This window comes from Pelophylax lessonae, assembly GCF_965119305.1.
Source record: "Pelophylax lessonae genome assembly, chromosome: 1".
In the NCBI taxonomy this organism is placed as follows: Eukaryota; Metazoa; Chordata; class Amphibia; order Anura; family Ranidae; genus Pelophylax; species Pelophylax lessonae.
The window spans coordinates 391972638-391999094 of NC_138768.1; the positions used below are offsets into that span (position 1 = coordinate 391972638).

The 26457-nt window shown below is 47.1% G+C and overlaps 1 protein-coding gene across 2 annotated transcripts in view; it reads right to left on the reverse strand.

Moving 5' to 3' along the window:
• The window catches only part of TTC39B (tetratricopeptide repeat domain 39B), a 251040-nt gene that overhangs the window by 119642 nt on the left and 104941 nt on the right, over positions 1–26457 (reverse strand). Inside the window, exon 1 of one of the 2 annotated variants that reach the window (XM_082269293.1) lies at positions 24584–25001. The exons of the other annotated variant lie outside the window; for it this stretch is intronic. The gene's annotated coding sequence lies outside the window, so the exon portion shown is untranslated. Of the gene's footprint in view, positions 1–24583; positions 25002–26457 lie in introns of those variants that run through there. 2 annotated transcript variants of the gene reach the window in all.

Below are 26457 nucleotides of genomic sequence, written 5' to 3' on the forward strand. Positions count from 1 at the left end.
ATTCACCCGAACTCCTCCAGAGTTCTCATGGTGATTTCAAAATTTGTTTCCAGCACCGTAGGAGACTCCGCACAGAGAAGCAGATCGTCCACGTAACCCAGGACCGATATCCCCCGCTGCCGCAACAGCGCCAGGATCTGAGCCAACACCTTTGTGAAGACCCAAGGCGAGACCAAAGGGGAACGCCACAAACTGATAGAGATCCTCTCCCATGGCAAAACGGAGAAGCCGTTGGTGTCCTGCACAGATTCGGATGTGAAGGTAGGCATTTGAGGTCTATGGAGGCCAGGAAATCTCCCTGATGTAGCAAGGCCACCACCGTGTGAACCGATTCCATCTTGAATTTTTGAAAACGCACAAAGCAAGTTAGTGCTTTCAGGTCTAGGATTGGACGCACCTTGCCTTCCTTCCTTCCTGGGAACCGTGAACAGGTTTGAATAAAAGCCCTGAAAACGTTCCGCACACGGAATCGGAACTTTTAGCCCCTGTTGAACCCGGCCCTGAACTGCCCCAGAGAGCGCCAGCAAGCGATCTGGGGACAGTCGCACATTGGAAAGGAAAGACCTTACCCGAGGGATGGATCAAAACTCGATTTTGTACCGGGACCGTATGACCTCTTGAACCCATTTGTCTGGGATAGCCACAGGTCCAGGAACCGGCAAAGACATCCGGTCAGGCCAAGAAGGTCTTGTCCGTAGATCTGGAGAAACCAGACTTATATTTGCCAGACCAGGGTCACTTGGAATCGCCCGAGGGAGTCATGAAGGGCTTTGCCTTATCGACTGACCCTAAGGGACGAAAAAACTTGTGTGTTGAAAAGGAGGGACCCGGCTGCGACAAGGGTCCTTATCCTTGTTAGTCTGTGGAAGAAAGGTATTCTACCCCTGTGAGACCCTTAATGTCATCCAGGGTAGCTCCAAACAGGCGATCCCCTTGAAAAGGCAAATCAGTCAAGGCCTTCTTTGAAGTCTGATTCACAGACCAGCACTTCAGCCAAAGTATACGCTGGAGGACCACTGCCGAAAACGACAGTCGGCCCATTATGGGAGCAGTGTCCAGCGCGGAATCGCAAACAAATTGCAGCCCCTGCACCAGTAGGTCCAACAGCTCTTCGAAGGCAGAGAGAACTTGTTTCCCCTCCAGGTCACGGCGTAGGTACTTAGCCCATTGTCAACGTTTGTGTGACAAGGGCAACGGTAAACAGCGGTCTCAGTGCAGACCCCGCCAGGGAGTACATATTGTGGGCCTCCCTATCCCCTGGATCCTTAAAGGATGGGGAATTCTCCACTGGGATAAGGATAGCCTTAATCAGTCTTGAGATCAGAGGGTCCACTGTAGGTGGCACACTCCACTTCTTTATTAGGGAGAAAAGGGTAGAGTCTTGCAATCCACTGAGGCACCCCAGGGGAACGCTTAGGACGGTCCCATTCTTTTTTGAGCATGTCAAAATACGCGGGAAAGGAAGAAACCTTTGCCGCTCTGGATGGTTTGTAAGTCCCAAACGTAGTCTGCGCCCCAGTCACAGCCGCATCCTTCAATTTTAGGGCATCACACACAGATACAACCAGTGCGTCCACCAGCGCCTTATCTTGCGTGGCAGTGGAGGTAGAAATGTCATCCTCACTGTCAGAGGAGACAGGGCGCAAGGTAGTGTACCTAGCAGGGAGACCCGCGTCTGCGGTGGCTGAGTCAGACTCGGAGACATCAGATGAGGCAGGGGTAGGCAGAGGTCGTTTTTTTTTTTTTTAGCACCTAGCCCTTTAAAAGGCCAGCTTCACCCAGGACACAAACGATTCCAGGACCGCCGAAATGGCATCTGTAGACAGCTGGGGTCCGAAAGGCCCTGCGGCCTCCTTGAGGGGGTCAGATGGGGACACATGAGCTGTAGGGTCCATGTTGCACCAGTGGAACCCGTCAGCCAAAGTTAAAATAGCCAAAGTTAAAATAACACAAAAAAAGGTTTTATTTTTTTTCTTCTTTTTAAAAAGGTGTACCAAAGATGCATCAGGAGGCCCAGAACGGCTGCACAGCACGTCGGCAGCAATCTCGATCAAAAAGGGGAGGATCTGAAGAGCAGCCCAGGATATATGGAGGGGCTCCACCCACAAAAAATGCTTCCAGGAACTCCCATCCTGATTCATATTAGAAAAAGCCACCGCAAAATGGTCGTGCCAGGTGTACAAAGATGGCCGCCGATTTCCTCAGCACATGAGGCTACAAGAAAATGGTGGCCCCACGCGGCCTGCAGAGCAACTGAGGACCCTCGTGGGGACCACCCAGACTCCAGAATGGGATAGATTGGAAGGTGGGCCCTAAAGTGATCAGGTAGAGACCCCCCGCTCGATCGTTCGTCCGTCGCCGGTGGCACTCCTCGCCCACGCCCCCACATGTGGCCTGCCGCGTGGTCCCAGCCCCCGGGAGTAGGCCCAATAGCCCCCAGCAGTAAGGAGGGGCAGGTAGGTGGAGGGGTGTGACACAGGACAGAGGAGGGAACATTTACTCACCATACCGGAACAGGTGGGGGCCATCTCTTGACAGAACCCCTCTCCGCCAGAGTGGGGGGGTTGTCGGCCAAATAGAAAAGTTGTGACTCGGGCCTTGACCGGGTGGTGTGCGAACTGGCGAGACGTTTAATTCAAGGGGCCAGTCCCCGTCCAGTGGGACTATGTCGCGGCCGACCCAGCGAGGAGCTAAGGTCTGCACACGCTCATTGGCCAGGTGGAGTGACCGCTGGATCTATATATCCAGCCCGTCGTCCAGATCCAGCATAGTTGCTTGTAGATCTCACAGGAAAAAATCCACAGAAAAGCAAAACTAAAAAAAAAAATATTAAAAATTGGAAAAAAAAAAAAAAAAAAAAAAAACTTTGCCAGGACCAGGGATCCCAGCAGGGAACTAGGTCCTTACTCCTGACTAGACAGATTAAAACTGACATCCTATACAGGAAGAGAGGGTGTATCCTCTGGGACTGCCCATAGGCATAGCCAGAACTTTTTATCTGTCTAGTGTCTGACTCCTATAGGGGGCAGTATAACCCTACTGATATGCATCAGGAACTGCGTCCGTCAATAAACGACAGAGAAAGGAATTTTGTGGTCTCAAAAACAACCTTGTCCTTGTTAAAAGAAAAGATTCCTTGCAGGACTAAAATGCAAACTCAGATAGCCTTCAAATTGAGGTGGTAGCAACGAGAAAGGCAACCTTGTGTGACAGTAGAGGGATCGAAACATTCTGAATACATTCAAAATGGTGGCCTCTGAAGGACTGACAACATAAGATTGAGGTCCCACAAGGTTAGTGGAAAGTGTACTGATGTAACGATGTGAACCACCCCTTGCACAAAGGCACTGAGCAAGAAGAGGGCAGCCAGCAGTCTCTGGAAGGGCATCACCAAGGCAGAAACTTGACCTCTTTAGTGCCAGGGCTAAGGACTGGTCTAGTCCTGACTGAAGGAAGAATGAAATCTGTGCCATGGAGTATTACATGGGATCAAGCATTTCATTTTTGCAGCAAGTATGCTTTTCTCATGCAGATGTAAATTCTATAAGAAGAGAGCTTTCTAGCCTTCAGCAAAGTGGAAATCACAGTCTGCCTGGCCCCTGTCCCTCATGACTTGGGTTTTAATAGCCAAGCTGTAAAAGTGAGCATACATGAAGTAGGAAGGAACACTGGACCATAAAAGAGAAGGTTCACGGAAAGTCTGCCTGAAGTTTGACCATGACAGAGTACTACATCTTCCTAAGCCAATTTGGTGCAGTGAGAATTACCGAATGCTTTCCCTCTGTCCGTTGAGACAGAAACTTGGGGAACGGGGGCATAATCAGGTTGGATTGTTTCCATGGAATGATTATGACACCCTGAAGGCCCAAGGATCCCTGATAACTAGACACAAACCTGTGAGTTTGTGGTGGAGCTTGTATGCCATTTGATTTATGTCTGATGTCCCTCACTAAAGACACTATTGAAACACCTTCTACTGGGGGGACTGCTCTCCAGGACCCAGCTGTTGGCAGGTTAAAGCGGAGCTCCAGCCACCTTCAAAAAATAAAAAGTCAGCAGCTACAAAAAGTGTAGCTGTTGACTTTTTAAATAAACAGCCACTCTCCACCCTCCCTCGGTGGCACCGGCATCTTCACTCTGGGCACCCTGGCTGTGACAGCTTACAGCTTCACAGCCGGGTGCCCACTGCGCATGCGTGAGACATCTGGAACCTGTCAGTGTCCCTGAAAACCACAGGGGGGAGGGAGGAGAACTTCCGCAGCGCTTGTTAAGGAAGTGGCAGCAGGTACTTGCTCAACCCCCCCGCCTTCTCAAAAGTGCCAATTGTGCAAGAGGAGCTGGGGATGAGTTATTTAAAGCGGTACTCCCCCCCCCCCCTCCCCCTTTGTGTGAAGTTCTGCTTTAAGTAGTTCGCTTTCCAGGAATGTGCAGCACGAACAGAACTGGAACATGTTGTTCCATCCAAGTCAGAATGACCTTTGCTTCTATGTCACTGCCATGGTGTCCTCAGATTGGACCCTAACTGTCAGTCCCTGGAGCAGGGGGGTCCAGTTCTGAAGGGCAAGCTAAATTATCCTGAACTCCAGATGTTTAATGCTATCCATGTTTTTGATGACGACCATGTCCCCTTAACTGACATGGACTGTCAAGGGATCTTCCCCAGCCTGACAGGCTGATGTCTGGCGTCAGTATCTTCCGCACCAAAGGGAAAACATTTCCCTGACTCCAAGACTGCATATCCACCACTCCAAAGACAGCATTGGTTTTGATGTTGGGAGATATAGGGCGATCAAAAGGTTTTTGCTTCAAACTGTAGGGATGTTGACTTGCAACAGTCTTGAAAGTAACTGGGACTGCCTCATATGACGCCCAGCTATTGCAGCGGGTGTGATGGCTCTAGGGTGTGTGTGTATATATATTTATTTAATTTTGCTACATTCACACCTGCATTTTTTGTGATGCTGTTGTGATGTAATACCTTTCATCCGTATGTGGATCCATGATGTATGTAGCTATGTTGTCATGACCAGAAAATAGATGTTGTCCAAGTTGCAAAGCCATCAAGAGATGGAAATGACTGAAAACATTACTGCTTCTACATTCAGTACCAAGAGGTTCATATTTATGCTGTTATACATTTTCAACAATCTGTCACGTAGGGAAAACAAATTGTAATTTTGATTTACTTGTAAATTCCTCATCTTGGAGTACAGTACAGGGCACATAGTGTTTACTCTTAGACCATGGGTTATATGCAGCTACCTTCAGATCACTGGACAATGTCTAAAACCGTTCGAATAGGAAAATTCCACGCCATGGATAATGAGAAGGGCTGTTGCCTCCCTCTGAATATAACCAAAGTTATATCAAATGTATGAAAAAATGTAAGGGTCAGTGGCGCTGCCAAGGGAGAGGGACCACTACGGGTGCAATATCAAAGTGTACTGTGCACATGAGAATGTGGTATTGATAGAAACAATAAGGTGTCCTAGTGCATAAATAACATTGATGCAAATACATACAAAATATATTAAATAAAAATGGAGTGATTAGTTATACAAACTACTATTAAAATTAGATAAAAAGGTGTAAATTAAAGTGCTGTGAGGTATATTAAAGTGTCTCAGTGCTGTGAGTAAATAATTACAACCAGCTGAATATATACAGGTGATTCCTGAATCGCAGATGTGACATCTAAGTAAAGTGCACTTAGTGTTGGGATGAGCCCCAAAATAGGTGTATATATGTGTACAGTGATCGTATAATAAATATGAAATAAATGCAAATGAAATAATTAAATATAAATACAACAGGTAAGTGTCAATATAGGTGCTGCCAGTGCTAATATCACACTAAATAGTGCATGCAGGTCTTCCAACAGACACTGATGGTGGTGATATTCCTCCACAGTGGTAATAAGCCAGGTGAGGTGAGGGAGCTTGTGGTCACTCCAATCGTGAATACACTCACCGGAAATCACTTAATGGCAGGGGTACATCAAGGGATGATATATACGATCCTCTCCATTGGCAGCGGTACATCAGGGATGAGCAATGTAGGGACCAGGGTAGATGGTCCTTACATATGTTGCCCAGAAAAGCCTCAGTCAGAATAGATGAGCAATAGCAAGCGGTATAATGTGTATCCTATGGCTAAAAACTTGCTAGGGCTCTTCTAAAAGCCTGAGTATGTCTGTGCAACACATTCTTCAGTGCCAATTTGGAGTGATGAGGTTCACTGGAACACTTTCCTTCACTATCTTGGTGTAGCCAAGGAAGGATCTTCATTGGAGGGAAGTCAAAAAAATGGATTTTTGTAAAATCTTACCGTAAAATCCATTTCTCTTAAGCTCATTGACAGACGTAGTCCTCGTTGATTAATAACAACTCGGGTTATACTGCCCTCTACAGGAGTAGGACTAGACACCCTAGGGGCAGTCCCAGAGGGTATATCCTCTCACTTCCTGCTACAGCAAATCAGTTATGTCACAAAGTAGTGTTTAGAGAATTTAACCCAACCCAACTCAAAAACAGAGGGGCGGGTACTACATCTGTCAATGAGCTTAAGAGAAAAGGATTTTTTTACGGTAAGATTTTACAAAAATCCATTTTTCTCTGTCGCTCATTGACAGACGTAGTCCTCGTTGATTAATAACAACTCGGGACGTCCCAAAGCAGTACCACAAATGAGGGGGGGGGTAACAGAAATCAAAATCCAGAAGGCCCAACCGGAGCCAACCAGAAGCATCAAGGACTCATCGAGCAAAAAGATGAGACCTAAGTGAAAAACCCAACAAACCCTTGAGATAGACCAACAGTCTCCTCAGATTGCGGCCTGCAGAACCTTGCGGCCAAAAGAGGCATCTGACGATGCCATCACATCAACTTTATAAAATGATGTAAAGGTATGAACCGACGATCAAGTCATCGCCTTGAAAACCTGGATCGCTGACGCCTGATGGCGGAAGACCCAGGAAACCCTAGGCGCCCGAGTAGAGTGCGCCTTAACAGGGAACGGAGGATTCCGACCCTTAATAGAATAAGCCTGTACCACCGTCTGACTGGTCCATCTAGATATGGTCACGGCAGACACAGGCAACCCCCTTCTAGGGCTATCCGTGATCACAAAAAGTGAGTTCGTCTTACGAAACAAGTTCGTAGTAGTCAAGTATACCCTGATTGTCTGAACCCCATCCAAGGAGTGTAATCCCAAGGATGGCTAGTCTTAGGACACAGGGAAGGTAACACAATATTTTTATTCAGATGAAAACTCTGAAAACCACTTTAGGAAGGAAGGATGGATTCGGAAGAAGAACCACCTTATCCCTATGAACCACCAGATATGGGGAACGACAAGATAATGCGGCCAGTTCTGACACCCTGCGTGCAGAAGTAATGGCCACCAAGAAGGCCACCTTCTGGGATACTGTAAGCAAGGGAATCTCCCAATATCTTCAAAGAGAAGTTTCTGAAGAACCGACCACACTAAATTAAGATCCCAGGCGGTAAGGGTGCACGCACTGGCGAAGCCAGATGTCGCACCCCCTGGATGAAATTCCGCACCAAGGAATGATTAGCCAAAAGTTTCTGAAAGAAGATTGCTAACGCTGAAACCTGACCCTTGATGTGCTCAAGGACAGTTTCTGCTCAACCCCTTGTTGCAGACAGACCAAGATTCGGGTCACCGAATAGGTATGTGGGGGAAATCCAAGAGATTCACACCACGCAATATAAGACTTCCATGTGCTGGAAGTCGCTTTCCTTGCTTTAACTAGAGGTAGGAATAACTGAAGCTGACACTCCCTTGTCCTTCAGTACCTGGGTCTCAATGGCCAGGCCATTAAGCCAGCGATAGTAAAACAAGATGGAAGATCGGTCCCTGAGACCGCAAATCCTCCCTGAGAGGAAGTCTCCAAGGAGCGTCCGCGACTAGCCTCACCAAGTCGGCGTACCAGGCTCGACGAAGTCAGTCCGGAATTTCCAGAATAACGAATTCCCTCCACCTCTATCCTGCGAAGAAGTTCCCGCAGCAACTTGAGAGGACGGAAGGCATGCCGTAGCTGATACTGCCCCCACGGGGCGATCAGCGTTTCTGCTGCGTCCGCTAGAGGATCGCGGGTGCGAGCTATAAACCTCCGCACCTTCCTGTTGAGCCAAGGTGCCAACAGATCCACATCCGGGGTGCCCCAATGAAGGGACAGCTAGTGAAAAAACCTCTGGATGAAGAGGCCATACCCCTTGATCCAGAATCTGATGGCTGAAATAATCTGCCTGCCGATTTCCCACCCCCGGAGTGAACACTGCGGGGAGATCCGGAACAAACCGTTCCGTCCAATGAAAGATGCTAGTCGTTTCGATGGCCACCAGGACACTCTAAGGAGACAGACAGACAGACAGAGAGAGACAGAGACAGAGACAGAGACAGAGACAGAGACAGACAGAGAGAGAGAGACGATCTGGACTGCAGTGATTCAGGCATAGGCATCGCCCTGTGAACACCTCTGACAGGTAAGATACCTCTTGCTTCATTAGTAATGCCCATTCTAGTACTGCCACTGACTTCAGTCACCTTTACAGTTTTAAAATTACATTAGATAGTCAGCTCCCAAACCAAGCCTCCTGGTTTCTGTTCACAAAAATCACATTCAAATTGGGGGATCTGTGACCTGTTATAGGATAGAGGGGAAACCCATCCTACCATTCCAGAGAGGGGCCCGCGTTCACCACAAACCCGTCAGGGGAAAAGGGGGAACATACTACTCACCATACCGGAACCAGGCGGGCGCCACTCCTGACAGAACCCCTCTCCACCGGGGTGGGGGGGCTGTCGACCAGTACGGACGCCGTGACTCTTGGTCATTGGCGTTCAAGCGAGACGTTTAACTCGCAGGGTCAGTCCCCGTCCAGTTGGACTATGTCGCGGCCGACCCAGCGCGGAGCTATGGCCTGCACGCGCTCGTAGGCTGAACTGGGGTGACCACTGGATCTCAACATCCAGCCCGTCGCCCAGTTACAGCTTGCTTGCTTGAAGATCTCACAGGAACACTGGAGAAAAAAAAGCTGTCTAAAAAAAAAAAAAAAAAAATCTTTCTAAGAAAAAAATCCTGCCAGGACCGAAGATCCTAGCAAGGCATCTAGGTCCTTACTCCTAACTAGACAGAAAAAAACTGGATTTGCTGTAGCAGGAAGTGAGAGGATATACCCTCTGGGACTGCCCCTAGGGTGTGGCCAGAACGTTTTCTTTCCTGTCTAGTCCTACTCCTGTAGAGGGCAGTATAACCCAAGTTGTTATTAATCAATGAGGACTACGTCTGTCAATGAGCGACAGAGAAACCAGTTTTAATTGAACCCAAGGAATCAGCATTCACTGTGAAGGCTACAGGATCCCTGGTCTTGGCTACAAATTTGTTTGGCTTTTTGTTGAACCTGAAAGCAAAGATGCCCATATATGGCTTTCCCCACCTTTCATGGATTTTGAAAGATCTGAGTGTAGAGACCACTCACCCTAGGCAAGCATTGGCTTAGGAAGTCTGCCTGCCAGTTGTCTACTCCATAAATGTGAACGGCCAAGGAGAGTCGGAATGTGAGTTTCTGCCAAGGAGAGTATCCGACCCCAGTCCTTTAGAGAAGCCTGACTTCTAGTGACCCCCTGATGGTTTATGTAGAATACTACTGTGGCCTTGTCTACCTGTACCCTATAGGCTGGCCTTGCAGAAGGGAGGTCCAGTGTTGTAGAGATCCCAGCTCACTTGTGCCTGTGATCTGCCATTGTGAAGTGAGGGTATCCCCACAAGGGTTCTCACAGTTAAGGAGTCTGAAATAAATGTGGTTGTGTTTTCAGGGGAAAATACAGGTGAAAAGTCCTAACAGTTACCTCATCCTCCCAATACAAAGTCCGGATAGAAGAAGGAGGAAAAAAAAAAACACCACCAATTTAAATTGCTCCCACCAAGAAACGTTAGAGACAAAATGTCAGGGGTTATGAATCATAATGAAGTGAACCAAAATCCTCTGCCTTTAGAACCACATTGTGCTACGCACTGCAGCTTGTGTTATTAAGAGCCAGGAACCTTGTAGGTGCACAGAAAGAACCTGCCTTAACTTAGCCAAAAAGCTGGACCTACTAGAGTTCCAGGCTTCGCTTGTTACAGTGGGCAAAGCTTCAACTTCAGGGTCTGGGAGCCAAAGAAATGGACCACAGCACTGGACCTATAGCAGCTTGTGGCTAAACACACACACTGCACCTTTGTGCCAAGGGGAGTACCTGATATATTATCGGATATCAAAACGTAACATTACAGGCCGGTCCCACACAATGGGGTCTGAGTATGGCCTGATCCAGAAGCGGCCAAGGACAATAAACGGTTACATTTTGATAGAAGCTTCAGAGAAAGAAATATAATGGTTAAAGAAAAATAATTCTGAAGAACAGGTCTATCACCCAAGTATACTATCAAAAAACATGGAGTCTCGCAGATAAAGCAAATTACACTCACCGGCCACTTTATTAGGTACTAATAAGTAAGGTAAGTATATTATCTTCTAAACGAGGTATGTAAAAAAAAAAAAAAAATGCTATTATCCATTTGTTTTTCAGGTGACCCGGAGCGAGAAGATGGAGGTAAGTATCATTTTAGGGTGGAACTCCACTTTAAGTGACTTTGAGCTTGGCATGGTTGTTAGTGCCAGACAGGTTGGTCTAAGTATTTCAATAACTGCTGATCTACTGGGATTTTCATGCAAAACCACCGCTAGGATTTACAGAAAATGGTCAGAAAAAGAAAATACCCAGTGAGTGGCAATTGTGTGGATTAAAATGCCTTGGTGATGTCAGAGGAGAATGGGCAGACTGGTTTGTGATAATAGAAAGGCAACAGTAACTCAAATAACCCACTCATACAACCAAGGTATGTAGAATACCATCTCTGAAAGCACGACACATCGAACCTTGAAGCAGATGGGCTGCAGCAGACCACACCGGGTGCCACTCCTGTCAGCTAAGAGAAGGAAACGGAGGCTACAATTTGCACAGGCTCACCAAAATTGGACAATAGAAGATTAGAAAAATGTCTGGTATGTTGAGTCTCGATTTCAGCTGTGACATTCAGATGGTAGGGTCGGATTTTGGCATAAACAACATGAAAGCATGAATCCATCCTGCTTCATATCATTTTGGGCCCCTTTGTACCAATTGAGCATCGTTTAAATGCCATGGCCTACCTGAGTATTGTTGCTGACCATGTCCATCCCTTTAAGACTACAGTGTACTCCTCTTCTGATAGCTCCTTCCAGCAGGATAATGCACCATGTCACAAGGCTCAAATCATCTCACCACTGGTTTCTTTAACAATATGTTCACTGTGCTCCAATGGCCTCCACAGTCACCAGATCTCAATCCAAAAGAGCACTTTTGGGATATGATGGAATGGGGGATTCGCATCATGGATGTGCAGCCGACAAATCTGCAGCAACTGCGTGATGTTATCACGTCAATATGGACCAAAATCTCAGAGGAAGGTTTCCAACACCTTGTTGAATCTATGCCATGAAGAAAATGCAGTTCTGAAAGCAAAAAGGGGTCCAACCTGGTACTAGCAAGGTGTACCTAAAAGGGTGGCGAGTCTATATGGTGTGCTCTGGGGCGGCCATATCTAGATTTTTGCCAATTAATGTCCAACCACCTGAACACGTTTTAGGAATACAAATGCTGTACTGTACAAAATAATCAGAAGGCCTTTTTAGACCGTGCAGCCAATACAAACATTTGTCAGTTTTGTCCATCACATAAAAAAAGAGGAAATAACTACATTATTTTCAGGAAGCATTACTACAAGACTTTAAAAGGTCACAGTGCTTTCTTGTTTCAAAAATTAGGTTTAATTGTACTGGAGAAAGCTGCACTGTAGAAAATGAAGTCAAGAATTTTTACAATTTTTTTTTTTTGTTTTGTTTTAATCAATCATCCCAGCACCTTTGTTTAAAAATTGGAGTTTTACAAATCCTGCTGGGAATCGGACTGTCATCAGTCTGTTATGGGCAAGAAGAAACATTTTCCAAGTCCCCTCTCCAAAAAGAAGATTGCATTATACCTTTTAGCAAGACACAAGGTAGAATAGTTGCTTTTAAACATGCCTTAAAGTGGTTCTAAAACCCAGTCATGAAATCTGAACTAAGCACATACACTATCTTGTCAAAAGTATTTGTATGCCTGCCTTTGCATGACATGAACTTTAACGGCATCCCAGTCTTAAGCCCCGTACACACGTACCGATTGTCGGCCGTAAATATTCATCCGACAAACGATCCGCCGATTGTAGGCTTGTTAGTATGATGCTTCCGACAGCCGACAGCGCACTTTCGGCCGAAAAGAATCTGTCTTGTAGACATTAAAATTTTTGTTGGCCAACACCAGAACGGCCGATTGTTCGCCAATCAGTACAGAATTCGGCCGTCAATCAGCAGATTTGCAAGACTGGGCATGCTCAGAAAAGAAAAAAAGACAAGGAAAGTTAACCATCACATGACATCACTTCTGCAGTCGGCTGTTGTTGGCCGACAAAATTCGTGTGCATTCTTTTGCAGTTTTCAACAGACACGACAGTCCTGGACAAAAGACGGCCGATCGTTCGGCCGACGATCGGTACGTGTGTACGGGGCTTTAGTCTGTAGGGTTCAATATTGAGTTGGCCCACCCTTTGCAGCTATAACAGTTTCAACTCTTATGGGAAGTCTGTCCGCAAGGTTTAGGAGTGTGTCTATGGGAATGTTTGACTATTCTTCCAGAAGCGCATTTGTAAAGTCAGACATTGATGTTGGTCGAGAAGGCCTGGCTCGCATTCTCTGCTCTAATTCATCCCAAAGGTGTTCAAATCGGGTTGAGGTCAGGACTCTGTGCAGGCCAGTCAAGTTAATCCACCCCAAATTTGCTCATCTAGACTTTATGGACCTTGCTTTGTGCACAGGTCTAAATCATCTGGTAGAGGACAGATTATGGTGTGGGGTTGTTTTACAGGGGTTAGGCTTGGCCCCTTAGTTCCAGTGAAGGGAACTCTTAAGGCATCCGCATACCAAGACCTTTTGGACAATTTCATGCTCCCAACTTTGTGGGAACAATTTGGGGATTTCCCTTTCCTGTTCCAACATGACTGCGCACCAGTGCACAAAGCAAGGATGACAGCCAATCACGGCAGTCACATGATTTTAAGCCACACCACGCCTTCTAGCATCTTAAACCTCTTAAAGAGCCAGGAGGCATCAGCATGAAGAGGTTAAAGAAAACCTATCTCCAAAAAATCATCACTTAGGGAGGTTTTGTCCCTAGTGTGATGAAAAAAAAAAAAAAATTGTTGGTCTAAAAATTGTACAAAATGAAAATTACACCCAAGCATATAAAATATCCCCCAAAAAACTGAATTTTTGTAAAATCTTACCTGTAAAATTCCTTTCTCTGAGTCCTCCGACAGTCGCCGCCTCTTCATATTCGTCACATATGGGGGGGATTAGACTTTGCTCCGAAGGAGTAGCTAGGCAACAGAATATGTTAACATTAAAGTTTTTAACATATGCCACCCTCAAGGGGTGGTCCCCTCAGTCAATACCCTCCTACTTCCTGCAACCATATCTCAGTTTCAGTGGAATAGCAGTAGAGTATACAACCAAACCCCAAAAGAGGGGCGGGGGCGGCGACTGTCGGAGGACTCAGAGAAAGGAATTTTACAGGTAAGATTTTACAAAAATTCCGTTTTCTCTTACGTCCTCCGACAGTCGCCGCCTCTTCATATTCGTCACATATGGGGACGTCCCAAAGCAGTGCAAACATGAGGGGTGGGAAACGCATCCGCGCCGAAAGGCAACGCAGTCTCCGCATCAAAGAAAGGAACCTTACCAAAGGAAGGAAACCAGCTGGGCTACAGGAAAAACAATTGCTCAACAGGAGCAACAACCCAGGAAAAGACAAATAACCAGGGGATAAAAAACTTATCCCAACAGCCAGAGGTCCCCAACAAGGGACCCTAGGGAATTGCCGCACTAAGAACCTTGCGGCCAAAGGAAGCATCCGCCGATGCCTGAACATCTACTTTGTAGAATTTTGTGAAAGTGTGCACGGTCGACCAGGTCGCCGCCTTACACACCTGGGCTACAGAAGCCCCATGATGACAGGCCCAAGACGTACTCAGAGATCTAGTAGAGTGCGCCTTCACAGGCACAGGGGGAACCTTCCCCTGCAAGCATAGGCCTGTTCAATGGTCTGCCTGATCCATTTGGCGATGGTAGAGGCCGACGCGGCCATGCCCTTCCGAGGACCCTCTGGAAGAACAAACAATGAGTCCGTCTTTCGAAAAGACTCAGTCGATTTAAGGTAAACCCTTATCGCCTGAACAACATCCAAAGAATGTAGTCTCACCTCCTTTGGATGTTTAGGCTTCGCGCACAGCGAAGGCAAGACAATATCTTCATTAAGATGGAATTCCGAAACTCGCTTCGGAAGAAAAGAAGGATTAGGTCGCAAGACCACCTTATCCAAATGAACAACCAGATACGGAGACTTGCAGGACAAAGCCGCCAGCTCCGACACTCTGCGAGCCGAAGTGATCGCAACCAAAAAGGCAACCTTTTTGGACAACATAGACAACGAGATCTCCCTGATCTGTTCAAAAGGAGCACGTTGTAACACAGATAGAACGAGATTCAAGTCCCAAGGGGGCAGAGGATCCCTCCTAGGAGGAACCAGATGCCGCACTCCCTGAACAAAGGTGCCAACCAAGGAGTTGGAAGCCACGGGACGTTGAAACAGAACGGCCAGCGCAGACACCTGACCCTTTATCGTAGCCAGCGCCAAACGCTGATCGACACCCGTTTGAAGGAAGGACAGCACTCGGGAAACCGAGTACGTGCGGGGTGAAAACCCCCTGGACTCACACCAAGCAAAATAGGCCTTCCAAGTACGGTAATAAAACTTCCCCGAGGAAGACTTCCTCGCGTTGATCAAGGTATGAACGACCTCTGGGGAGAGACCCTTCTCCTTCAGGACCTCGGTCTCAACAGCCAGGCCGTCAAAGCCAGCGTCTGTAAAGCAGGATGGTATATCGGTCCTTGAGACAGGAGATCGTCTCAAAGAGGCAGACGCCACGGGGCGTCGACCGCCAGATTCACGAGGTCTGCGTACCAGGACCGGCGAGGCCAGTCCGGTGCCACAAGAATCACCGTGCTGCGTTCCGAGTGTAACCTGCGAAGGAACCTGGACAGCAACTGAAATCGGTGGAAACGCGTACATCAGCTTGTACTGATGCCACGGGGCCACTAACGCGTCCAACGCGTCTGCCCGAGGGTCGCGCGTCCTTGCCACGAATCTTCTCACCTTGTTGTTGAGACGAGACGCGAACAGGTCCACATCTGGAAGACCCCACTTCGCGCACAACATCTGGAAGACAGCCGGGTGGAGAGACCATTCCCCCTGATCCAGGGTCTGGCGACTCAGATAGTCCGCCTGCCAGTTCTCCACCCCTGGAATGTGAACCGCCGTTATCGCCGGGACATGAGTCTCGGCCCAAGACAGAATGTCGGCCACTTCTCGAGCCGCTCGGGCACTCCTGGTGCCCCCTTGGTGGTTGATGTAGGCCACCGCCGTGGCATTGTCCGTCTGCACCCGAACCGGGCAGCCCTGCAGTCGGTCCGTCCAGCGATGAAGACAGATTTATCGCACGCAATTCCAGAATGTTGATCGGAAGGGAGGACTCCCCCTCCGACCAAGTCCCCTGGGCGGACAGAACGCCCAGAACACCACCCCAGCCCGACAGGCTGGCATCCGTGGTGATCACCGTCCACGAGATAGGACGAAACGACTTGCCCCCGGACACCATCGGGGACTGGAGCCACCACAGTAGGTCTCTTCTGGTGCGATGACTCAACGAGATTTGATGATCCAGAGATTGAGGTCGCCCGTCCCACATGGACAGGATCTCCGCTTGGCGACCCCGCGTGTGAAACTGGGCGAAGGGAATCGCCTCGAAGGCCGAGACCATCAATCCCAGACATCTCATGCACGTCCGCAGAGACGAGTGCGGAACGTCCCTGAGGGACCTGACTTCCTCCTGAAGAGTTCTAAGTTTGTCTTCCGGCAGGAAGACCTTCGCCTGCACCGAGTCCAGGATCATTCCCAGGTAGGGAAGACGAACCGACGGACTCAGTGTCGACTTTGGAAAAGTTATCGTCCAACCAAACTCCTGCAGAGTTTGCATCGTGACAGACAGGTCCTTCTCCAGACCCTGGCTGGTCGCAGACCGAACTAGAATGTCGTCCAGATACGCCAGGACAGAAATGCCCTGGGCCCTCAATAATGCCAGAACCGGTGCAAGCACCTTGGTGAAGACCCGCGGAGCCGAGGCGAGACCAAAAGGCAACGCCACGAACTGGTAGTGATCCTCCGCAATGGCGAAACGAAGGTACCTCTGGTGACCCTCGAAAATGGGGATGTGAAGATACGCATCCTTAAAATCGATGGAGGCCATGAATTCCCCCGGAACCAGGGCAGCCACCACCGACCACAGGGATTCCATGCGGAACTTGCGAACCCGCACAGAGCGGTTCAGAGCCTTCAAGTCCAGAATTGGACGAACCTTGCCCTCCTTCCTGGGCACGGTGAACAGATTGGAATAAAACCCCCGAAATCTGTCCCGATGAGGCACCGGAACCACCACTCCCTGAGCCCTCAGGTCCCGCACCGCCAGGTGCAGGTCCCGTAAACGCTCTGGAGACAGTTGAAGATTTGAGGGAAAAAATCTGCTCTCCGGCCGAGAGAGAAACTCGATCTTGTAACCAGATCGAATGATCTCCTGAACCCATCTGTCCCGCACGCGGGCCAACCAGGGTTGAAGAAAACCGAACAAGCGTCCCCCCACCCCAAAACTGGGTGAGGGCGCCCCTTCAGGCCGCACTGTTATGGGCTGCGGATCCGGATTGACCGGACTTCTGTTTCCCAGACCAGGGCTTCTTCTGAGAGCCTTGACCTTTGAACGGTTTGCCCTTGTAGTGCGACCGAAAGGCACGAAAAGGACCCCTGAGGGGGCCGAAAATTAGCATGCTTCTTCCCAGAAGCCCCCTTAGCCTTGGGGAAATGGGGCAAGAGAGTGCTCTTACCTCCGGTGATCCCCTTAACACATCCAAGGACTCCCCAAAAAGGCGAGACCCATCATAAGGCAGATTGGCTAAGGTCTTACGTGAAGATTGGTCCACCGACCAACATTTCAACCAAACCAGGCGGCGAGACAACACCGCCACGCTGTGCACACGTGCAGCCAACGGGACTAAGTCCAAGTCCGCATCACACAGATACATGACACCCTGGTGGATTTGATCCACCATATCCACGGTCGCTGGCGAGGCCGAATCGGCCACTAGGACGCGCCTAAGCATCTGCGTCCAACTTGCGACAGCCTGGGCTGCCATGAGAGAGGCAAACAGAGCCTTAAGCATAGAACCCGTAACAGAATAAGTTTGAGGTGCAAGAGACTCCAATCTCCTATCTGTGGCATCACGGAACACAGGGGAATCCTCTGCAGGAATCGCAGTGGATTTGTTTAAAACCGCAATTGCGTGATCCACTGGGGGTGGCACACACCACCTTTCATCAGTGGAAGGCGAGAAAGGATAACGCAGCTTGAACCTACTTGGTACCGCAAAAGGTTTGCGTAGATTGCGCCATTGTTCCTTAACAGCGCGCTGAAAATCATCATTGCAGGGAAAAACCTGCGGCGTCCTGCATTTTCTCTGCGTCCCATAAGCCGCCAAGGCAGCGGGGGGACACACTTCATCCTGCAAACGCAGCGTTTGTTTAATGGAAGCAATCAATTCATCCATGATTGCAAGCTCTTCAGGCGAGCCAGGGGGAGAATTATCAACCCCTTCAACTTCAGCCTCCACCTCGGACCCCACTAGATCCAGGGAGGAGCGGGACCCCGATAAGGAGGCCCCCGCCATAACAGCCCCATCACCTTCACCCTCAGAATCAGAGGAAAGAGAAACTCTGGGTCTCTTAGTAGATTGAGCAGCCACCAGCATCTGCACCTGAGCAGCAAGGCCAGCCACAATAGTGGCTAAATCCCCCCCCCCCCCTGGGGGGGAAACAGCGGTCCCCTGGCTTTCCACCAAGGCGGTAGGAAATTTGCCCTCCTGAGAATCCATTGCCCCAATATCAAATGCCGGATAATAAAGGGTTAACTGCCCCTTTAACAAGCGCGGCGAGCGCAGCCCACCGCACCACACACAAGCACAATGAGACCCCCACAGGGACAATAAAACTGACACAGGCAATGGATAAGAAGGATATAACCTGAGGAGACCCTCGCCGCTGCTGCTGCCACGATCGGTGTATCCTGGAGAAGAGGAAGTGATGCGGCCAGGGCGCTCTATTAAAGCCTATGGGAGGCTACAAAAAAATGGCCGCCATGCATGTAGAACATGCGGCCGGAGCGAGTGTAGGCAAAATGGCGCCGTTTGGCGCCGAAACCGCCGCTCCACAGTACAGTAATGCACACAGGTTATCCATGTATAAAAAAACATGTTAGATCGCCGCAGCGATCGCTGTATAGTGCCCAAACATGCCACAAAACATGCCCCACAGCACACAGCTTCTCACACTGACAAGGCTGACACACACAGTGTCACACAGATCCCCCCCCCTTGCAGCCCACAGCATGCAGCCGAGTGATAGGGAGACAAACAGTGAGAACAGAGGCAGGTTACACAGTCCCAGACTGACACCCCCCCAGACAGACAGGTCCCCACATAGATACACTTACCTCACAATGGCGTGGGGGACCCGCACAGGCGAACAAGCCGCTGCACATGAGGCAGGGAGAGTCGCATACAAGACGCACAGAATTGGGGTTAAGAAACCGCACAGCGTCCAGTGAGGTAGCCACCTCACCAATCATCCCTGCACCGAACAGGGATGGGTCGTTCACTGTGCCAGGAGCGTTACCTGGCTGAACGCTCGATGGCAGGCTGGGAAGCCACTGACCCACGACCTGCGACCAGGGGGATCAGCCCGAGACCCAGCCCGCATGATCCTCTTCATCCGAAGAACTAACTAATGCTGACAAAAAGAACAGCTAAGTAAAGGTAGAGAGAAAACTCAAACAAAAAATCAAAAAAGAAGAAAGAGTCTGGGGCACAAAGCCCCAGCACAGAGAGCCAGCCACTCCTGACAAGCTAGACATTGAAACTGAGATATGGTTGCAGGAAGTAGGAGGGTATTGACTGAGGGGACCACCCCTTGAGGGTGGGATATGTTAAAAGCTTTAATGTTAACATATTCTGTTGCCTAGCTACTCCTTCGGAGCAAAGTCTAATACCCCCATATGTGACGAATATGAAGAGGCGGCGACTGTCGGAGGACGTAAGAGAAAATTGGATTTTTGTACTTACCGTAAATTCCATTTCCCTGAGTTTGACGGACGCAGTGCTCCATAAATCATAACTAGTGGGTTATATTGCCTCCTCCAGGAGTAGGGCTAGGCAGAACAAAAAACACCTGGCTACGCCCATGGGTTGTCCTCAGTTAATACAAAACCCTCCTCTCTGATCTAGGTAATCAGCTTAGTAGCAAGTATTAGAAGTATCAGAGCTCCATAGAGGGGTGGGTGCTGTGTCCGGCGAAGAACTCAGAGAAATAGATTTTACATTAAGTACAAAAATCCCCGACTGACACAGAGCTCCATAAATCATAACTAGTGGGATGTCCAAAAGCAGTGCCAAAAGGAAAATGAGGGGTGGGGAAAATAACCCAAGGCTAAACACAAGAGGCTTTAACCAGGACACAGGAGGCCCATCTGAAAGATTAAGGTTTAAAAGAAAAAAAAAAAAAAAAAAAAGGAGGGAACAGCCCCTCTTAAACAGCAGCCTGCAAAACTTTGCGGCCAAAAGAAGCATCCGCAGAAGCCAAAGTATTGCAACTTACCAGTCCTTGGATGTGGGGGATGCAATCATTTTCTTTTTTCAGGCCAAGTTTAGAAAAATTCCTATTTTTTTTCTACCAGAATACCAGAGAATTCCAGTGTCCTTGTAACTGCCTGTGCACTGAACTCAAATATCAAGCAACGGTATTAGCTTTCCTAGCTATCTTCGGTTAACTAAAGAGCATCTCCCCAACATAACGAAAATGAAGGGTGGAGGAAGGGTTTGTAATTCAAATCAGGAGAGCTGCGTAGGTTAACACAATAGTCCTCCATAAATGCAGTGCAGTGAGTGTTATCCCCTTAGGACACGGAGTGTATTACTGGAAGAACACAAAGTAAAAATTAGAAGGGAAAAAAAAGGCTGAAAAAAGGAAAGCATTACCGCAACCAGATCTAAGGGCTGGTAAGCCACAATGTGCAAAATCTATTGCATACTTCCTTTGTTCAGCTTGGCACAATGTAGGTATACATATCTTAAACATGATAGACCCCTGGGGAAGCTGGCAATCATGACTGCCAAGAAGCATAGGCTCCTTTATGACCAACTAATAAACCAATACCTTGCTCCTCAAAAAGACACGGAAGCTGTTTACGTTGGAAATAGGGCAAGGCACAGCTTTACTGAACTTTGCAAATGTAAAAAGTTTTCAAATGTGCCAAACAACAATGCCAGTCATGGTTTTACTGTGAGCACCCATAAAACAAACTCACAGACTAAGAGGATTGTCCTTACCATCAGTGCCAGATAGGCATTAGACTGACCCCAGAATATAACTTGAGGGCACAGCCCATAAAGCAACATCAATTGCTGGCAAGTTCAAAACCACCAATAAAGCTATGACAAAAACACCACAACGGGTAGGAAGCTGGTCAACTCTTGTGACAGCTGAATCTGCTCAGAGCAGTTGGACATGCCCCAGCATAGCCTTTTCGTAGAGTTTAGGCTCCACCTAGTCATCTCAGGTCTTTGTAGCCAATCCTAAGGGAGCCACTTCACTTCCATTTTAGGTTCATGCCCACAGTAATGCCATGCTTCTGGCAGTTAAGGCTCCCTTTTCCTAAAGGAGATTCAAGGAGCCTTATTTGTAGTAGTCAGTGCTACTACAGTGATAGCTGCAATTTTCTGGGTTCCTGGTCGAGTGGCTTACCTTCTGCAAACTAACCAGGGGCGCACTCGCTTGGCACTGCAACCATTCATAGATAGTCACAGTAAAGTGAGGTCATAAGCTCCACCTTATCCAATCAGGGGTTCCAAGTAACTCCCAGTAGTTAGTGTGCAGAGGGAAAACTGCTCGCACAGAACTTGAAACATCTCAGCACGAACTGCAGCAGCACTGACTACTACAGTAATTTTTCAGCTTACCCAGTGGCCCATCAGGAGAAATGCATACCTATATTGTGCCATGCTAAATCAATGTAAACATGAAATATAGATCATTCCTGGAATTCAGCTTTAAACTACTTTCAGTTTAATATTAAAGATCTGAGGCGAATATGGGCCTCAGGGATACTTGCATGCAGCTGTGGGAGTTAAGGTTTACAAATTACTCAGTTTATCCTATCAGTTGAGAACACTTCCAACAGATCAGCACATAATCCCTCATCTGCTTCTTCAAAAGTAGTTAAAAATGCAATACCATATATACTAGAGTATAAGCCGAGTTTTTCAGCACATGTTCTGTGCTGAAAACATCCCCCTCGGCTTATACTCTAGCCATAACAAAAAAAAAAAAAAAAAAGAAGGACGTGCTCCTGAGGCGCCTTAGATTTAAAAATGGCGTCGTCCGGGCCAACATGTCACCGCGCATGCGCCGCCGCCGCTCGGGAAAGGCCGTACATGTTTGGCTATTCCCATGCGCGGTGACGTGTTGGCACTGGGCGTGCTATTTTTAAACCCAACGCACCTCAGGAACAGGTGAGACTCCTCCACAGCCGCACTACCTGCCATTATGCAGGGCTGTGGGCATACTACAAGAGATGCAGTGCTGCGGGCATGGTACACCTGTACCCTGCCCGCAGCACTGCATCTCCTGTAGTATGCCCGCAGCCCTGCATTCTCCTGTACCATGCCCGCAGCACTGCATTCTAATGCACCATGCCTGCAGCCCCTGTTTTGGGTCTCGTGGTGGTCCAGTAGCTGCTGCATTTCCCACCCTAGGCTTACACATGAGTTAATCATTTTTCCCATTTTTTGTGGTAAAATTAGGGGCCTCGGCTTATATTCGGGTCGGCTTATACTCGAGTATATACGGTAAGTGAAATCAGGTCAACCTAGTACCAAAATACTACCAATATACTGTAGATTTGTAATTGATTGTATAGTACGAAGTCTAGTGACTTAACTGTAGCCTGAACAAAAGGCTTCCATTGGTAACTTTTTATAAACCCTGTTTAAAAAGCAATATCAAGGAACACATTAAATGAATCAGTGATATTGTAATGCCATACCGCAATGTCACCTACACTGCCTCCCTATTATTCCTTTCGTGTGTAGGGCAATTACCAAAAGGGAGATAGAACAAGGAAAACCTCTCAATACCTACTTCAAAAACAGCAACACAACTTGTATGAAACTTCTCGAATACTATTTATCGAACAGTTTCCTGACTGATTGGCTTACAGCATATTGCTGCTTAGCAATGGAGGCTGTATGGGGCAGATTTGAGTTAGAGATGGCCATGCTTTGATACTGTATAACCTGCAAATATGACATATTTGGGTAGGAAGCAAGTTTTGAATACATGAAAGATTAAAGCCCTTATATACCCCAATACCCTTCACACCCAGTTTATTACTATTCTAGATAGTGGGAAAAGCTACCCAAACCGATAAATATCACCACAAACTTGAAAAAGGTATTACCCCTTCCCTATGCTGCTAAAAAGCATTTCTTTTTTGTTTGAACTCTTGACTCAGGAAGTAGGGGAAATCTCCATTGGTTTCTAGTGTGTTTTAAACTTCTATGCTCCATAATCAGCCAATATTGTCTAAATACAAGAGGCATTTGTATTTTCTTGAATTTTGGTGTCTTTTTTTGTCTTGGCGTATTTTTTCCAGTGTTGTGCAGAATTTCAGCATGAAACTGCCAGCATGCAGGAGCTTCCTGTAATAAAGACTAGTCACTGCTGCTCGCTCTGCCTGTGCAGAAAGACTGGTCTTGTATCTGCCCCCCTGTACTCCTCTGCGGCAGCTTATAGTAGGAAACCTGCTAGGTCTCTCCATCTGCTCTACTTTCTGCCCAGGCTATATGCAGCACAGGGGTGATGTCACTTCTTCTTTTACAAGGTGATAACTGGGTTTCCAAAAGGTATCTGGTGCACAAAAAGGAATTTATATCCTTTGCAGCTACTAATATTCTTAAAAAAATGTTTGTGTGCCAAGACTTCAGCTTAACAAAAAAAAATGTTGGCAGTGGTTAGGATTTAGTTTTTTTATTTACTGAAATCATAAGATTTGTATTTTACAATATCAAAATATTCCATTAGACTGCATTGATTTTTATAAATAACCAGCCAGACTCTAGATGATGCTTGGAACTAGGATCATATAAACTGTCCTGGTAAATGAAATTCCCTAGCTAATAGATGGGTACAGGTTAACAGCATGAGCAGCAGTAAGCACATTCACACTGAGAGAATTCTGTTTGATGCAGAAAAACTAGAGCAGCACGCTCCTTTCTGTGCAGTCCAGTAGGTCTGTGTGCAAATAATTCCTAACATCACGATCTTATGCTACAGTTCAAAAAATGAAAAAATAAAGAAGGATTACCTAGTGTATGCTAATCATCTAAGCAAGAGGTCTCTATTTTTACTGATTAGGTAGGAGAAAAACCGATACATCAAGGGGCAACTGAAGAACACTACTGAAGGTGACAAGATGCATCTGCTGACTCAGGCACTGATGCCCCTGTAACCAACACTGCGTCACATAAATGCTGGCCAGGCTCCAGTTTAAAGTGCCAATAATCACTCATTGCTCTTCAACTTACTTAAATAGCCTTTGTCCCAGCAAACAAGCTAATGTTCCATTTTCCTTCAGCTGGCACCATAAATGTAAGTAGTATTCTTACATGTAACAATGGAAACACATTTTCCATCCCTCCGCCAGCAAGCAAGATCGACACAGGTTGACACATGCACAGTAATAAAATGGTCCCTGATGAAAATATGCTTGCAAAGGAGTGGGGAGGGGGTGTGGAGGAAATGCAGATGCTCGGAATGACCTGAGTCACAGTAATATAAAAAAATATGCACAGCACTGCAAAGCATGATTTTTCTTTAACACCACAATACCAAGCCTGCTAAATAATTACAATATACTGCAGGCGAAAGGGGCCTTGTTATAAAATTTTAATGACATAAGAGATAAGAGAAAATACAACATCGGAAATAGGTAACTGGAGGTTACCCATTTTACCCAGCAGCAAAGTCAAGCAGCACTGACATTTTGAAGGGTACGTAAACTTTCATTAAAAACATCATGGTGAAATGCATTGCATGGTCTTGAATACAATGTCATTTGTAATTTGAATTACAAACAATGAAAGGTAAAAGGTGATAAGTTCATCACCAGGAGCAGAAGCCATCTGCAATCTAGGCAAATATATGTAAAGTCAGGTGCAGTACTTACAGGGTTGAAGTCTGAAGATCTATGAAGGAAAAAAAGCAATCCACAAAAGTAGCTCAAATCCTGCTTGCTCCGATCTCCCACTTCACCAATGGGTCACAGGTAACACTGGCAGGGCATGCATATTATGAAAATACACATGTATTATACTTGACGTGTTTCTATGCCAAAGTACCCATAAGGCAGTTATGAATTAGTCATGAAGATAAAATGAAGATGCAGTGAAATTCAAAAAGGTAGCAGCTGGCCTGCCAGGGGCTTCCCATCACAGCATTTGAAAGAATTGTCAACTAGATTAGCAGCAGGTCGATGCTGGTACACCGGATGGATGCTCTCTCATATCTGCTCAGGAGGGATGCTGGGAGATTTTACCAATCTGCGATGCAGCCTAGCTCTAATCCATCACTCTCCAGCTACAGTGCAAACGTAACACACACACACACACACACACACACACACACACAATGTGCTGCTGCCTTAAATATCTGCAGTATCTACAAATGCAGTCGAAAAACCAATGATGTAGGTTAATCCAGTCATGTCCTCCACAGTGCTGGGATGAAAATTCTGAACATCCATATGCTATGAAGCTACCTAGTAATAACCTGGAAATGATCACAGCTCTAAAAAAATAATCCTAAAATCTAGGTTAAAAAACTTATTTTATTAGGTTTTGTTGTAAAAAATAATCTGTGCACATACCACTGAAAAAAACAAACGCGAAAAAGGAATGTGCAAAGCACATATCAATTAATCAATCACATTTCTGGCTATTCCAACGATAAAAACTGTCTCATGGATTTCTAAATATCTGCATTTCCCAATTTCTTAAAGTGGAGTTCCACCCTATTTTTATACTTACCTCCATCTTCTCGCTCCGGGTCACCTGAAAAAGAAATGGATAATCGCATATTTTTTTTTTTTTTACTTACCTCGTAGCGAAGAAAATATACTTACCTTACTTCCTTCTTCCTCCTTCCTCGGCCGCGGCCCGTCGTCACTTCCTGGCTCTGCAATGATTCCTGGGAGCTGAACGTCATAGCTCCCAGGAATCATTGCGCCTGCACCGGCCCCGACGTCAGTTCCGGGTCGCGCGCGTCATCCCCTTCTAAACAGCTTCTGGGCATGCCCAGAAGCTGTGGAGGGGTGACGCGCGCGACCCGGAAGTGACGTCGGGGCCGGCGCAGAGCATCGTGGGACCACAGAAGGCGGAAGAAGACGCCGAAGAGGACGCGCTGGCTTCAAGCTGCCCACATCTGAGATGGCAGCGCTGGACAAGACGTTTGCAAGGTAAGTATTTCGTCTTGCAGGTAAGTGCAACCCGGGACAGATCAGAGGCTAGCCATTGTGGAATGCACTAGCCCTGACTGTCCCGGGGGTATTAAAAAAAAAAAAAAAAAATCCAGGGTGGAACTCCGCTTTAAAGTAGTATGTGTAATAAATACATTTAGAGGAAGCTACAATACCTACAGTGGGGGAAATTATTATTTAATCCCCTGCAGATTTTGTAAATTTGCCCACTTACAAAGAAATTACGGGGCTATAATCTTTACGATAGGTGTATTTTAAATGATAAGCGACAGAATATCAACCATAAATCTAGAAAAAACACGGTACAAATGTTATACACAGAGTTGCAATTCAGTGAGTAAAATTAGTATTTGATCCCCTAGCAAATCAACAATAATTCTGGCTCCCCCAGACTGGCTACAGTATGTACTCATGTGGTACACAGATTAGTCCTGTCAATTTAGGAAGGTGCTCTTAATGAAAACTAATTTTGTGTATAAAAGACACCTGTCCACAGAATCTCTTTCTTCCATTCAAACCTCACCATCATAGGCAAGACCATGTGTTTCATCCTTGAAATAGTTGCT